Below are 15274 nucleotides of genomic sequence, written 5' to 3' on the forward strand. Positions count from 1 at the left end.
GTTCCTTTTCTTTAAGAAAATAAAAAAAAAAAAAAAAGATAAATATATATTAAAAAAAAAGTGAATAGTGAGATATTTATATAAAAAAATAGGAAGTCTTACGTCTCGTAAATTTCATCCCGCGTGTGAACATTAACCACGCGTGCGCGAGTTAGGTTAGAGCTCTGGCCTAGGGATCAGTGAGTCGCGAGGTTGATTAACCAAGATTTTCCTAAAATCTTATATAGGTAATTCTCCTAATAAAAAAAAATATATATAATTATTTAGAAATAAATAAAAGGAATTAGAGAATTTATAATTTATTCGTACCTCAAACTACTTTGACATCTGGACACGTCACGAACAGGAAATATCCATCTACCCTATCCTCATTTGGGAGATACTTCCGATAAAGTAGTTGGCCGCCAGGAACTAGAGCCGGAAATCGGTAATAAATCCGAGAGGTTGAGAAAGTGAAATTATAAATTATTATTATCAGAAGGGAACTATTGAATTAAACCTAACTTGGAAAAGAAAAGTCGAAAACTAAAAGAAAAAAAAATCCAAAATTTAAAACTAAATTTTTAAAATTAAAATTTAAAACTAAATTTGTAAAATTAAAATTTATAACTAAATTTTTAAAATTAAACTTTAAAACTAAAATTTTAAAATTAAACTTTAAAACTAAAATTTTAAAACTAAAATTTGAAACTAAAATTTTAAAATTGAAATTTAAAACTAAAATCTTAAAATTAAAATTTAAAACTAAAATTTTAAAATTGAAATTTAAAACTAAAATCTTAAAATTAAAACTAGAAATAAGAGTAAAATATGAAATCGTCATCTAAAAGTAAAATTTTTGTAAATTTTATTCCGATATTTTCGTTTATATAAATTCCTTTTTTTTTAATAAAACAACTTTTATAATGTATAAATGAAAATACTACTTTCCAAGTTTTATTTTAATTAATATGACTGGCTAAAATTCAGTAAACGCGGCGGTAAGTAGGGAAGGTATTGTCTGCGGGGAAAGTTTGGGACATCCCTACTATTGGATGTCATGGCGGGATTCAATCCCGAGTGGGAGGGTTATTTCCTGGCAACAACATCAGCCAGGAGAAGAATTGTTCGATAGACTAGTACGCAGGGAAATGGAGAAAGACTACTTTGAGCCCTTTAACTTTAATATATTTTTGCCCCACGTTGGGCGCCATTTATGTGCTGTGTGGGTTGGTGGATTTGTTGAACATCTGTTTGTTCATTGAACAAACAGAAAACAAAAGAAACAACAAAAAAAACAGTGTGGCCAGATTGCCGGCGGCGCTGGTATGCTCGCGATTGCCGGGCTTGGAGCTCGCCGGAGGGGGTGGTCCTTGCCAGCAATCTGTACCGAATACACACACCATCACAAAAAAATCATACCAGCAAAAATATATTAAAGTTAAAGGGCTCAAAGTAGTCTTTCTCCATTTCCCTGCGTACTAGTCTATCGAACAATTCTTCTCCTGGCTGATGTTGTTGCCAGGAAATAACCCTCCCACTCGGGATTGAATCCCGCCATGACATCCAATAGTAGGGATGTCCCAAACTTTCCCCGCAGACAATACCTTCCCTACTTACCGCCGCGTTTACTGAATTTTAGCCAGTCATATTAATTAAAATAAAACTTGGAAAGTAGTATTTTCATTTATACATTATAAAAGTTGTTTTATTAAAAAAAAAAGGAATTTATATAAACGAAAATATCGGAATAAAATTTACAAAAATTTTACTTTTAGATGACGATTTCATATTTTACTCTTATTTCTAGTTTTAATTTTAAGATTTTAGTTTTAATTTCAATTTTAAAATTTTAGTTTTAAATTTTAATTTTAAGATTTTAGTTTTAAATTTCAATTTTAAAATTTTAGTTTCAAATTTTAGTTTTAAAATTTTAGTTTTAAAGTTTAATTTTAAATTTTAGTTTTAAAGTTTAATTTTAAAAATTTAGTTATAAATTTTAATTTTACAAATTTAGTTTTAAATTTTAATTTTAAAAATTTAGTTTTAAATTTTGGATTTTTTTTCTTTTAGTTTTCGACTTTTCTTTTCCAAGTTAGGTTTAATTCAATAGTTCCCTTCTGATAATAATAATTTATAATTTCACTTTCTCAACCTCTCGGATTTATTACCGATTTCCGGCTCTAGTTCCTGGCGGCCAACTACTTTATCGGAAGTATCTCCCAAATGAGGATAGGGTAGATGGATATTTCCTGTTCGTGACGTGTCCAGATGTCAAAGTAGTTTGAGGTACGAATAAATTATAATTCTCTAATTCCTTTTATTTATTTCTAAATAATTATATATATTTTTTTTTATTAGGAGAATTACCTATATAAGATTTTAGGAAAATCTTGGTTAATCAACCTCGCGACTCACTGATCCCTAGGCCAGAGCTCTAACCTAACTCGCGCACGCGTGGTTAATGTTCACACGCGGGATGAAATTTACGAGACGTAAGACTTCCTATTTTTTTATATAAATATCTCACTATTCACTTTTTTTTTTAATATATATTTATCTTTTTTTTTTTTTTTTATTTTCTTAAAGAAAAGGAACCGAATCGAACGTCCGTCTATGTGTCCCGGTATTTCACTGTACTGTAGTCGGAATATCACCAAATATACCCTAGCACCCCAGGCGTGGTGATGCTAATGCGGCTGCTCCCTCGATGGATGAAGTTTGGTGTTGAGTGGCTTGCAGGTTTGTTTATTTAGCTTTTTCTTATTTTTATTTTGAAAATTTAGTTTTAAGTTTAATGTTAAGTTTACAATTTCTTTTCAATAAAATTTATTTAATTTATAAAAAAAACAAAAATTTAGTTTTTTTTTTTGTATGACGGAGCCACAACTCCACCTTCTTCTTTGTTGGCCCAGTTCGATTAAAAAAGAACGAATTTGTCCTCGTTTCCTTCCTCGAAACCTAGCTTTATCGAAAAGATGGCTGATATTTTTTCTTTTCAGCTATTTAAAATTCATAGTTTTGTTCATTTGTTTTTGTTTACCAAATTTCCATTTGTCAAAGATGACAAGAAGTATAGAAAATCCCTTTATTTTTTCGTTTACTCTTCTTCTTCTTATTAGTAGCTGTTTATTAGGGAGGTGCACACTACAAAGGTCTTAGAATGGTTTGCAGGCAATTATAAATAATAATTACTACTCATACGCCTCTAATGACCTCATTATGAGTATGTTTTTGATGTAATGAATATATCTGAAGTATTTGAGATCAAAAAACTGTATTTTTTACATTATGATCTCGTAATATTGTTTGAAATTATGTGTGTAATTGGCATTCTTTGATATCTGTTCTTCTGACCCATTAACACCTTTTTTCCAGTTTGTTTTTTGTAACTCTTCTTTATTACTTCTTATATACTGTTTCGTTGGCTTTTTTATTATGTATTTTTATTCATTCATTTATTTGTTTAATTGCTTTTTTATTTTTATTTCTTTTTAATTCTTCTAATACTTTCATTGCTGGTCTCTTTGATATTAAATTGCATTTAGAACAGTTTAGAGTTTCTTTCTATTTTCAAATTAGTTCTTCATTTACTTTTTTCTTTTTTCGTTTTGTTGCATTTCGTTTTTTTTTTTTCTGTGTTGTAATTAAACACTTTGTTAAGTTTGCTGCAAGTTTGCCATTTCTGTGGCGCCACTTATATTCATTTGTCTTTTTTTACTGTATATTATTTAGACGCATGTATATGTATTTGTTTGTGAACATACTGGGGCAAATTAAAGTGTATCGTAATTTATTCAAAATGTATACTGTCTGTTTCGAGTTGTATTTAGAATGCTTTGATAATGTTTAATTATTTATGGGAATTTTACAATGTGTGTGATTTTTTAGGTGAGCTTTAAAAAGAAATGGGGGAAAACATATATATAGCTTTTAAGAATTGCTTGCTATAATATAGCTAGTATTAAATATAAATACGTGCGTTTTAGTTGTATGATTCATATAAGTAAATTTTTCTTCACTACACTAGAACGGGTCCGCTGGAGAATTTGGTGTGTAACATATTTATATCTTCCTAACTAATAAGAATACTTAGTAAAAAATGTATGTACATATGTATATCATATGTATATTATAATTATAATGAAAACTTTCATTCTATAAACGAAATCGTTCATTCCAGTAATGAAATGCTTTATATTTATATTGAACGTCATCTGATTAAAACGTTTCATTAAACCGCAAAAAAACTAATTCTATTCTTACATAAACTGGTAAATAACACAGGCCAACGAATGAAGGTTTTTGAAACCAATTGGATTATTTTTAATGTATTTTTAGCTGCTGAAACCTTGTGGCCCATTGTGATACCCTTTGAATTACCATTCTCTAATATTGAGAGAATGAGAATGGTTTCCCTCCCTAATTTCGTTGATTGCTTGGTTCGTTCGGTCTCCGTGTAAACCAGCCGGTGCTTTTAGTAAAGGAAAAGAGCTCTACCAAGATAGAGTAGTCTGTGCTCTTGTAAGACTGAGCAGTCATATAGAAGGTGTTGTATCGATTCTGCTTCTACAGTAGCTATAATTTGGGTAGCCCATACGTTCCGACATATGTCCAATCACACAGTGCCCAGTAATTATACCAGTTAGAAGTCTAATCGAGTTCTTACTAAGAGACAAGAGAGTCCTAGACCTATCTGTTGTCAGAGTGGGTCAGAGCAGTCTTGATATTCTACAAGTGGTGATATTTGACCACCTGAGTTCCGTCTCACTCAAAGCCCTTTCATCTATCAATTTTGATAGGGTCGTCAGGGGAAGTTAAGTATATATTTTCGCGATTTAGTTCCCGGATTCTTGTCGCGGCTGTATAGATGGCATATATGTATCTCTGCCTGAAGGACCGTGCAGGTATCAGGTAGTCGAAGAGACAGTAGAAGATTTAGTTTTTCGGAGAAGATTCCCGATCCCGTGCCCCTTTCTGTCTTTGAGCCATCAGTATAGATTGAGATCACGACGTCCCTTAGGACAGAGTTCGTGGACCAATCATCCCTTGTCGGTATTATGGTCTTGAATGACCTATTAAAATTCAGTGTAGATAGAATGTAGTCTGTTTCCTGTCCCATGATTGGCCTGCCTATCTTTTGTAGGATGGTGCCATGACCAATGCGGTCGTGCTTAAATACGTTCGACTATTTAAGTCGTAGAGCAGAAATGCATTTGATGTATATATCAAGGGGAGTTATGTTTAGCATCGTCTCAAGACTATCCTGAGAGGTGGAGCTCAAACAGCCAGTGATTGCAAGACATGCTAATTATTGTACCTTGTTTATATAATAGAGAGGTAAGTCTTGGTATCCACCGCTTTCCACCAAACAAGAGGTACATAGGTAAAAAAGGTCTTATGATCGCGGTGTACATACAGTGCACAATATATTGCTTAAGACCTCATCTTTTTATTGTCCATAAGTCACAAAGAGATTTTCTCAAAAATTTTAAAATTTATTTAACAAAATTGTTCAAAGTTTGAAACTGGAGTTTTGAAATTGCCGTCTGAAGGGTTTCTCATTTATGACTATACTCCAAATACGGTTTACGCTATCTAGTTTACATATAATGACAGAGACGGCTTCTGTAAAATCACAAAATTTTATATTTGGGACTAAAGTATACAGTCGGAGGCACTAAATGATGAAAATGTAGAAAATTGGTGGGTGATACCACTTTTTTATTTCCATATTCGGAATGAGCACACGAAATAACACTGAAATTAGTGAAAATTATTTAAAAAGTTTTTTCATTGTTGGCCTGTATAATCAGACATACTCGACCATACTTTTTAATAACATTATTTACTATTAATAGCTTTCCTAAAAGAAATTTAAATATATATTTTTTTTAATTTCCTAGCAATTTATGTGAGTTTTAAGGATTTGACCTAAATAGCTAAAAAGCAATGTTTAAATTAAACCCAATTTTATTGCAGTATTTGAAAGAAAAACCTACTTTTACAAGAACAATAAACAATTTTGGGCTACTGCATTCAGTTGCTATTATAAATTTGTTTTATTTTTTGAAGTTTTTTTTTTTTGATATTGTTAGTTGGTTGGTGGTTTGGTGGCAAACAAAAGACTTAAAAAACAAACCTGTTTATTTAGCATTTTAATCATAAACCCAAATAAACATTATTGTATTGCATTTATATGTAGATATTGTATATTGTTGCTATTTTTTTTTTATATATATTTTTATATATATATAGGTTTAGTTGCTGGTGCTGTAACATTGTAAAATAAATAAATAAATGAATACTTTTACTATAAACTACGTTTGAGCTGTAAACAGCACACCTGCATTTGTGATTTTTTTTTCTCTACGTTGTTTTGTTTCTGTTCACTCTTTTAGTTGTTAAATAATGTTTATTATTAAAGGCATTTTATTAACTAGACTTTAATAACATTAAAGAAAAACTAACTAGAAATCGAAAGACAACAATAAATACTACGTTACTGCAAAATAAAAACAACAACTGGTTTTTTAGGAACAATAAAAAAAAACAACTATTCATTGCTTACTGGTAATTGCAAATTGGCATTTGAGGTTACAATGTAGGCGACACAGCGACGATTGGGGAAAGGATTTTGTTATTAAAAAAACTCAATAAACTAGAGGTCCCTGCTGACTTCATTTTTCAAATAGCGGTAGGTATAACTTTTGGATTATGGATCAGATTCTAAGAAGGAGGAGTAAGATTCAAATGGAAAACTAAATCTCCTCCGGACTTTTGATTAACTTAAAGAATCGTTGAAGGAGAAAGATGTGAGGCTAAACTAGTTACGTGACTAGTTCTTTGGGGAGAGAACAGGGTCTACTTCTTCATTAGAAAGATACACGATCCTAATGAGAAAGTTAATTTTCAAAATTGCTTCTTTATAAAACTAAAGGATTTATGAAGTAGTGCTTAACAGTAACTAGTTACACGACTAGTTCTTTGGGGTAGCAAAGGGCTGCAGTTCTTTGTATGAAAGAAACCCGACAACTTAGAGCGCTATTGTTATTAAAAGGTTTGGTGCCATAACTCTTTTCGGCACTGAACCAGTTTGTTCAAATCCATATTAATTTCCTTTTTGTCGTTTGTGGTCTGTCGCTAGTATTGCATTTTTCCTAACAAATATCAAATTTTTTTGTAATATTATTTTAATATGGCAATTTATACAATATGTTCAGTTAAATAAAGCATTTTAGCATCACTTAAATCAGTGTTTGTATAAGAGTTTATATTTTCGTTTGTCGTAATTTTTTTTAAGTTTACGTCACTACCATTTTTGGCGTCTATTTGTCTCTTATTGATTTCTATACATGTTCGTTGGTCCATTGTCGGGTTGTTTGTTTGGCATGGTTGTTGTTGTTGTAGTTGGTACAAGTATTTGTTATAATTGTACTTTGATTTTAAAATAAACATTTATTATTGCAAACGTTACAGCAAATATTTATTTAATAACTAAAATGCGCAATTTTAAGCGAACATTTTAGTTTTCAGTCAATGAATAGAAAAAAGCATTCAAACGTTCAGAAAACATTTAAGTAATCAGCACAAATGTAGTTTTATAATTACAAAATAATTAACAAAATTAAATTTCCACTAAAAATTCCTTTTAACTGCAACAACAGCCACCAGTTTCATATATTCATAACTTGTTTTGCTACATTGTTGCATGTGCAGTTGCTGCTTATTGTATAAGGTCTGAAAGGTGTCGTCTTTGCATGAAGATTTTACATGCTACAAATGGTAATATCGATGGCAATATGATAATTTAGTTTTGGATTTCTTAACTCAGATATGGGTATTTAAAAATCAATAAGAAGTATGTGAAAAAAAAACTTTACTGCCTGGAGGTTCTTAATACATTAAGTTCTTAGCTTTTTCTTTACATTCCTTATAAATAGTTACGTGTATGATTTTTATTGGAAAATGCTGTCAGTACTTAGCATTATAGACATGTGTATTAAAATTTTTTGTTAAGTATAATACAATGTTGTTGTTTTTTTTTTTTTTTTTTTTTTGCCTTCTTCGTGTTTTTAATTGATTTTAAATTTTCATTAAAAAGTTGAGAAGAATATTGATTCTAAATCCGCCATTATTAAGTAAAATTCTTCATGTTTGTTATTTACGTGGGATAGATACTTTGATGTTAAGTTGACAAATAACGGCTTAGAGCAATAAGTGCTTGGATAGGGATCATAAACATTGTTAAAACTGCATGACAGCGATAGGGTATGTAAAGGGATCATGAACATTGTTAAACTTGTATGCCAACGTTGGGCATATAATATAGTAGAACCACGAAGCTAACTTGTGTACATTTTCATGACAATTGCCTAGTTAATCAATATAATATATTGAAAGCTAAGAAATGTGAACCGCTATAGCCCATTTTCAATACCTATAGGTAATATTTGTGGAAAATTTCAGCTCACCAGCTTCTTTAGTTCGGATTCTATCGTGCTTTCAGCAGACAGACGAACGGACATTTTTCAAGGATTTAGAATGTATATAAATGGAAAATTTCAGCTCACCAGCTTCCTCAGTTCGGATTCTATCGTTCTTTTAGCAGACAGACGGACGGACATTTTTCAAGGATTTAGAATGTATATAAAAATAATATACCCCCATGCTTTTAGATGGGTGTGAAGATAAATTCGTCAGTCAAATACGTCCCACACCTATGTTGAATACGTTCCACACACTGTAAAACTCATCAAATATGATAATTAAATCTAGAATTTTCAAAAGAAAAAGACAGACACTGTAAGAAGGCATGAATCGGGTGACCGCCAAAGTGAAAATAGCCCAGGACTGGTTCTTTGCAAAAATATACAGTTTATATGCAATTCCAGCTCTGGGTAATTTGACGATTTTTTTTGAACAACATCAAATTTTGCAAGAATTGGAGGAATTTTCAAGTGGATCTAATGGGCATTTGGAGAAGACATTAATCGGATAACCGCCAGAGCGGAAGTAGCCCAAGACTAGTTCATTCCAAAAATATACAGTTTATATGCAATTCCAGCTCTGGGTAATTTTGACAATATTTTTAAAAACATCAAATTTTGCAAAAATTTGTGGAATTTTCAAGTGAATTCAACGGGCATTTGGAGAAGATATAAATCGGATAACTGCCAGAGTGGAAGCAGCCCAGGACTAGTTCTCTTCAAAAATATATAGTTTATTTGCAATTCCAGCTCAGGGTAATATTGACGATTTTTTTAAAAATATAAAATTTTGCAAAAAATGGAGTAATTTTCAAGTGGATCCAACGGGCATTTGGAGAATACATGAATCGGGTAACCGCCAAAGTGGAAGTAGCCCAGGAAAAGTTGTGGATGTTTTTTCAAAAACTCTCTCAAAAACCGACCCCCATAAAATTTGTCAAAGAGATTTTAATTTAATTAGATTTTTGTAGCAAGTTATGACTGTTAAAGTCACTTTCAGAGGGTGACCTTATATAAGGAGTTGGATCAATTACGGTCCGACCAGTACAAAATTATGCTATAATATTTTATTTCCGATAAAACGTGATTATGTCGAATTTTGTTTCTTTACTGGCTGTTTGAAGCATGTTATAAGCGTTATTGCAATTTTCTGAAGGGGACCTTATGGGGGATTGGTAGGATCAATTATAGACCGATCCTTATAAAATGTGAGCAAGAGATTTTAGTTCCGATAAAACGTGTTTATGTCGAATTTTGTTGCTTTACTGGCAGTTTGAATCATGTTATGAGCGTTAAAGGAATTTTCTGAGGGGGGCGTTATATAAAGGGTAGGGTCATAAAACCTGTTTCTGTAGATTTAGTTGCTATACTGGATTTTTTAAGACAATAACTAATTTTCTGATGGGATCTTTATATGGGGGGTAGGGTCAATTAACGGCTGATCCTCATAAAAGTTGATAAAAACATTTTGGTTCCAATAAAACTTGTTTATATCGAATTTCATTGCAATACATACTTTTTTTAAGCTAGTTATTAGCATTATAGTCATTTTATGAAAAGGAACTTATAGGGGGGCTAGATGAAATCGTGAACCGATATTGCCCATTTTCAATATCAAACAACCTGCATCTAAAACTAAAAATATCTGTGCAAATGATCTCTTGCTCGTCCCATTTGGACTCTATCGTGTTTTCAACAGACAGACTTGGCTAGATCGTCTTAGAATCTATTAAGGACCCAGAATATATATACTTTCGATTTCGGGCAAGTGTTCCCGTTATTAGATGGCGCTAAAATTTTACACCAGTTACATAGTTTTAGACACTAAAAACAAAATCGTCTGAGGAAAATCTATATATTTGTGGGAACATCTAATATACATACATGACCGACATTTGATCTTACACTATCACAAGGCCAAAAAATATTATAAACGAGACTGGGGTTTAAATTATGTATGGTAAATCGGATAGAAATAAAAAAATTTCAATTATTTTTTGTCTCTACATTGAGGACTTTTGATTGGTTTTGAGAAGGCCCTTTCTTTAAGATAACCAAATTTAAGACTTTTTATAATTTAATGCTACTTTTAGACCCTTTTCGAACAAAATCACTTTTTTTTGCAATTTGATCGATTCAGAATCACTTTTTGAATCGATTTAACGATGTCCGTACGTCCGACCGTCCGTGTGTCCATGTAAACGTTCTTATCAAAGTACAGGTCGCAATTTTCAAGATAATTTTATGAAATTTGGCACAAATATTTGTTTTAGCCTAGGGACTAAGCCTATTGAAATTGGTTGAAATCGGCTCATTATTTCACCTAGTACAACCAAACCCCCCGAAAAGGATTTTTGGGCTCATAATTATACTAAATATACTAGAATCTCGACAAAAATCGACAAAAACCCTGCCGATTTTTACAATGATCGGACTTCATTTGACTCCATACAAAGTCCCCTTCAGAAAGGACTTGATCATCCATAATTCACTTATACTTAAATGCTAGTATCACGGTGAAATTCGGCACAAATAACTTTTATATAAACATAAATCCCGCCATTAAATTTTATAAGAATCGGCCCGAATTTGACCCTAATATTAGGCTATATTTCGAAAAGTCTACTTTTCATCGTAAATTCCTCAAATACATATCTCTAATTTAAGCTAAAATTAAACATAAATGCCTTATTATCAAAAAAGATAAATCACATTTGAAGCACTAATAATAACTGGTGTAGGGTATCATATAGTCGGCCATGTCCGACTATACTTTCTTGTTTTAAATAGAAAAACAATCTCGATCCGGATACAATTTTTGATCATTCTATCAGTTATGCTTGATAGAATGATCAAAAATTGTATCCGGATTATTAACAAATGTAACGTTTATTAAAATCGTACCAAGCATTTAAAATTAAATATTCCCCCAGTGTGCACTATATACTACATACATATAAACATAAATATTTACCCTAACCCCTAAATCCGATAACCCTGTATTGCATAAAAAATCAACAATAAAAGTAAAACAGGTAATTAAAAAGAAAAACACTTACCATTATTTACATGGTAACAAAACGATGCTCCCTTCTCCTTCTTAAAAACCGCATGTTTGCCAAATATTATGTACGCACATACACACAATATTATTTATGTACGTACATACATATATGTATATTCTCACATTGTTTTACTCAGAAAATAGCATCTCCCTTTAACTTCCCCTTTATTCAATTTCTATTTTCGTGAAAAAACAAACACTCACATTTTACACTCTTCACATACCAACATACATATTATTTTTTTGCATTTTACTTTATGCCCTCTTCCCCCTTTTTCACAAACTAATGTTAAAGAAAACAACAACAATAAAACGTTTTGTAAGTGCATGACTTGTACTTTTTTCTAAAGGGCTAAATTTTAAACACAATTTAAACTGATTAATTTTACACTTTTGGCCAATAGAATTTAACAATTTTATTCTTAAGACATTAAATATTATATTTGTAACACTTTATTTTTTATTTAACGCCGGCAAACTTATTAAAACAGAAATTGAAAATTGACTTCTTAATAAAACACGGAACCGACTTGTTGATTGCACTAAATAAAACCGCGAACTAGTAATGTCGAAAAAAGAAACTAAAAAACAAATTTTTGGCAACATTAGAAAAAAACATATTGTTGAGAGAGAGGATAAATGCATGTCAACATGTTTAAGAACTATTAGGAAATAAAAGTAATTGTTGTTATAATGCTTAATGGGATGAAAAGGAAATATTACAGAAACATTTTATAAATGTTGGTAAGTTTTATAGAAAGTTATGTAAATAAAACTACATATATATAAATAAATTAACCTAAATTTTAACTAAAAGCTCTTATGAAAGGGGAAAATTTTACTTTAAAAATTGTATTTGTTTGGATCTTTCAAGTACTTTTTGAATCGTATATCTATAATGTGAAATTTTGATATGGCAGTTTTCTTAAGTATAAAATAAAAAATATTAAATAATAAAGTTCCACATTGTCTGGTATGTTCAGTTAGTTAGTTAGTTAGGTAGTTAGTTAGTTAGTTAGTTAGTTAGTTAGTTAGTTAGTTAGTTAGTTAGTTAGTTAGTTAGTTAGTTAGTTAGTTAGTTAGTTAGTTAGTTAGTTAGTTAGTTAGTTAGTTAGTTAGTTAGTTAGTTAGTTAGTAGTTAGTTAGTTAGTTAGTTAGTTAGTTAGTTAGTTAGTTAGTTAGTTAGTTAGTTAGTTAGTTAGTTAGTTAGTTAGTTAGTTAGTTAGTTAGTTAGTTAGTTAGTTAGTTAGTTAGTTAGTTAGTTAGTTAGTTAGTTAGTTAGTTAGTAGTTAGTTAGTTAGTTAGTTAGTTAGTTAGTAGTTAGTTAGTTAGTTAGTTAGTTAGTTAGTTAGTTAGTTAGTTAGTTAGTTAGTTAGTTAGTTAGTTAGTTAGTTAGTTAGTTAGTTAGTTAGTTAGTTAGTTAGTTAGTTAGTTAGTTAGTTAGTTAGTTAGTTAGTTAGTTAGTTAGTTAGTTAGTTAGTTAGTTAGTTAGTTAGTTAGTTAGTTAGTTAGTTAGTTAGTTAGTTAGTTAGTTAGTTAGTTAGTTAGTTAGTTAGTTAGTTAGTTAGTTAGTTAGTAGTTAGTTAGTTAGTTAGTTAGTTAGTTAGTTAGTTAGGTAGTTAGTTAGTTAGTTGGTTAGTTATTTAGTTAGTTAGGTAGTTACTTAGTTAGTTAGTTAGTTAGTTAGTTAGTCAGTTAGTTAGTTAGTTAGTTAGTTAGTTAGTTAGTTAGTTAGTTAGTTAGTTAGTTAGTTAGTTAGTTAGTTAGTAGTTAGTTAGTTAGTTAGTTAGTTAGTTAGTTAGTTAGTTAGTTAGTTAGTTAGTTAGTTAGTTAGTTAGTTAGTTAGTTAGTTAGTTAGTTAGTTAGTTAGTTAGTTAGTTAGTTAGTTAGTTAGTTAGTTAGTTAGTTAGTTAGTTACTTAGTTACTTAGTTACTTAGTTAGTTAGTTGATCATGTTCGTCCAAAATCATATCCTTCACATTAATTTGATCAATATCAACGTCACTGAAGTTAAACGTCGTCACATCTTTTTAGCCGACAAAGGATGTTTTTGCTAATTACAAAAAACTAAATAACTTTTCAATTCCATTCAGAAATTTTTATTATATTATTCTTTTCCTTTATTTCTTTAATATAAAACCTTTTCATTTTTAAAATCCACTACCACCCATCATCCATTTGCAATATAAAATATATCCGCTCTCTTTATCTGCCGCTAAATTTGTGTTTAACACGAAATCATTTAAAAATTATCGTAAAATTTCACAGTTTATATGATGACATCAAATCGAAAGAAATTAACAATGTTTTAAAGCAAAAGATTTTCGAAAAAAAGCTATAAAAAATTGCAAAAGGCAAAATGAAACTCAATTCTAAAGACCCGATAATGTTGAAAGAAAAATATCGGACAAAATATTTTTATATAAAATTACAATAAATAAACTAAGAAAATGTTACAAACAGAGAAATGACAACAATAATAACAATAAGAACAACTGCCACGATAATAATAACAACAAAAAAGTAATATTGGTCTCACCTTAAATAGGAATCATCTGCAGGTATGCGCCAACAATGCCCTCGTATTATATCCAGTCGCCAACAGGGTATAAACGAATTTAATGAACTTTCAATGATAAACAAATAAGAAATTACTTTCTTTATCAAAAAAAAAAAAAAAAATCATACAAAATTGCTACTGGTAAAATTTTGCTCTAATGATATTATTTGGCTATGAGCTAACCTTTAAATGTGTTGCTAAATATTCGATTATAGTCTCAGTTTAATATAACGATAAAACTGAGACGATAGGGAATCAGATTGTACCTCATGGTTTCCGAGTGTAGTTGCACCTTTCTGAACCTAGCCTTAACTTTAATATAATGTTCAGACGACTTCCACTAACTTGTTCCCTAATTATTTCAGAACTGCAAAACTTCTAACAAAAATACTTACACTTACTTTCTCGACACCCTGTTAGTCTCGAAAAGAAAAATACGCAATTGTATATGCAAAATAAGGTTTTAAATAAGAATTTCAGAACTCATTTAAAATACAAAATGAAGCGAACAAGAAAACATACAATCGGGATGGTTTAAAATTGCCACCATATTGTAGAAAACAACATAGTACAATAACAACAGCCAGAAATCAAAGCCATTAACTCGAACATGCCAACCTAAATACAGACACAGACAAACGAACGGACAGACATTTAAGTTTAGTTTAGTTGTTTGGCTGACTGCCAGGTTGGTTGGTTAGGCTATTTGGTTAAATTGTCATTTCAACATTCATACAATTGTTAAAGGTGACAATCGTATCCTTTATATATTTTTTTCTGTTTTAAGCAGTGCGACTTACAGTGGGACAATTTGGTGAAAATTTTGGTTAAACGGAACTTCTTTAAAATAATCTAAAGTATTACATTTTTCAGGCAATGCCCGAATATATGAAGCCCTTAAACAAAATAAAGCAATTTTTGCAATTAGGCCATATGCAGAACCTATGGTCAATTATAGACTGATTATCCTAAAATAGTTTTCATATAATTTCTGAACATGAATTTCAATCTAAGATCATGTTCGATGATAAAGTTTTTTTAATTTGATGGATCTAGATTAAAATTTTAAAAAAATTTAATGTCCTTGGAAAATACCAATATCGAAACAGAAAACTTCTCAAAATTGTATGTAATGGTAAAAACAATTCCATAATTCGAAAAATAGTTTTGATTCAAAATTTT

At 30.4% G+C, this 15274-nt stretch overlaps 2 long non-coding RNA genes across 2 annotated transcripts in view; one reads left to right on the forward strand and one right to left on the reverse strand.

Moving 5' to 3' along the window:
• The window catches only part of LOC119606986, a 669-nt gene extending 151 nt beyond the window's left edge, over nucleotides 1-518 (reverse strand). The window contains exons 1-3 of the long non-coding RNA XR_005231700.1: nucleotides 310-518; nucleotides 103-236; nucleotides 1-9 (exon numbers count right to left, since the gene is read on the reverse strand). The exon at nucleotides 1-9 is cut by the window's left edge and continues 151 nt beyond it. This is a non-coding gene — a long non-coding RNA (uncharacterized LOC119606986). The remainder of the gene's footprint in view (nucleotides 10-102; nucleotides 237-309) is intronic.
• A 1544-nt stretch (nucleotides 519-2062) lies between these two features.
• LOC119606987 lies at nucleotides 2063-2748 on the forward strand. Its single transcript, XR_005231701.1, has 3 exons — nucleotides 2063-2268; nucleotides 2341-2474; nucleotides 2569-2748. It is a non-coding gene; the product is annotated as an uncharacterized LOC119606987 (long non-coding RNA).
• Nucleotides 2749-15274: the final 12526 nt, after the last annotated feature.

Source organism: Lucilia sericata, unplaced genomic scaffold (genome assembly GCF_015586225.1).
Source record: "Lucilia sericata isolate MDLA Ls3-8-SP2 unplaced genomic scaffold, ASM1558622v1 Contig000643F_arrow, whole genome shotgun sequence".
NCBI classification, from domain to species: Eukaryota; Metazoa; Arthropoda; class Insecta; order Diptera; family Calliphoridae; genus Lucilia; species Lucilia sericata.